The 1,660-nt window shown below is 47.4% G+C and overlaps 1 pseudogene; it reads right to left on the reverse strand.

Moving 5' to 3' along the window:
• Positions 1–481: 481 nt before the first annotated feature.
• Positions 482–886, reverse strand: LOC142433161 (adenosine 5'-monophosphoramidase HINT1 pseudogene; annotated as a pseudogene).
• Between the last annotated feature and the right edge of the window lie 774 nt (positions 887–1,660).

Below are 1,660 nucleotides of genomic sequence, written 5' to 3' on the forward strand. Positions count from 1 at the left end.
ACCCACAACTATTTCTGCAGTGAAATGTCTGAATATTCATCCTAAATGGGGAAAAAAGGCTATAAGTTGCCTCTGAATAATTGAAGTTACATTCTGCTACCAAATTACTAATGAAAGCACCTGGAGTTTTCAAAGCATTTCGAGCGTGAGACTGTATGTTACAGGCTTCATTGCGTTTGAGACACAGAATTAGGGGTCCTCCTCCCACTGGTGCCAGACAGCTCTCCTTTTGAACAGGGCTTACCCGCCGAGCAGGATTACACAAGATACATGCCTCCTTCCTCTATGGAGAAGATATGTAAGGCATCATGGGTATGAGTGTCCACACTTTGAGTCTCCTTTCTTGTTTTCTTTAACTATTCAAAAGTGTCCTTTATTAAGTATGGGGTTCTTTCCCCCCATTGCATCCTTAGTCTCTCCATACACAGGCAGATTTAAGGGTACTGTTTAAAACTTTGGAACTTGCCAACATGACCATTGCCTAGAGAATGGACATGTATGCCTGAAAGCATGCTTCGCCAGAAGGCCAAATCATCTGCCCACGGGCCAGAACGTGAAGACAGATGTGAGAGGCAGGCTGTCCCCATCCGAACCTTCCTTCACTGCCTTTCAATAACCCTGGTTCCGGCCCGGAGCAGCGGCACACTTCTGGCCAACAAGCGTTAACTGCCCAAGGAGGCTTTCATCATCTTCTTCTGCCACAGAATTCCGGGGAATATATTCCTAAGGTAGCACCAGAAAATGTGTTGGTGCTCTCCGGGAAACATCATGATCACCAGTTAACCGCAAAAAAGATTTTGGCTGGTATTTCTTTGTGGACGATCTTCCCGAAGATTGTGTCGCCACCAGGTCGGGCAACCTGAGCCTGGGTGATCTCCTCGGCCATTTCTGACTCCCTCCTGCACCAATACTCTGGGAGCAGCTGGGAAGAGGAAGGAGCTGGGGACGCTGAGGGACGTGGGAGCATGCATGCCTGCTCAGGCAGGGCCCGCCTATGGGTCTCATGTCTAGGTGTGTGCCGTTGAATTATGGCCTATTCTTTGAGAGCCTGAGAACTTGGGGTGGATGTGCTATGTGTATCCGCTTATTGTGACTCTGAAGTTTCGCCCCCCCCCGCCCCCCCAGTAAAGCTGACTTGATCTTCAAATCTTGACTAGGGGTGAGTGTCTGCATCTCCCTTGCACAAGATCATGGAACCATTCAGCTAGAATGAACCATAAAGTTCAAGTCTGTGTCCTTGTAATAGCAGCTTTCAAGGTTCCTTACCTCCTGGTCTTAACCCCTCCAGACTAGGAAAAAAGGCCTCATGATGAACTTCTAAAAATTAACCTATGAAAACCTTATAGACCCTGACAGAATATGATCTGATAGATACAGTGCTGGCAACAATGGACTCAAGCATCCCCATGAACATGAAGATGGCCCAGGACCAGGCAACCTTCTGTTCTGTGGCACAGAGGATCACCATGACACAGCCAACTCACCGGTAATTAACCACAATATTGTCCCCTCTGACACGGTACTAAGTTTCATCTTGGGGCCAGCAGGATACAGTAGAAACCATAAGATGTTACTTCATAGGTTTGGTTATAAAAGACACTGTGGCTTCTCTTTCTATCTCATCACCAGTGTTTGGTGAAGCCAAAAGGCCATGGTGTGA

Source organism: Tenrec ecaudatus, chromosome X (genome assembly GCF_050624435.1).
Source record: "Tenrec ecaudatus isolate mTenEca1 chromosome X, mTenEca1.hap1, whole genome shotgun sequence".
NCBI lineage: Eukaryota > Metazoa > Chordata > Mammalia > Afrosoricida > Tenrecidae > Tenrec > Tenrec ecaudatus.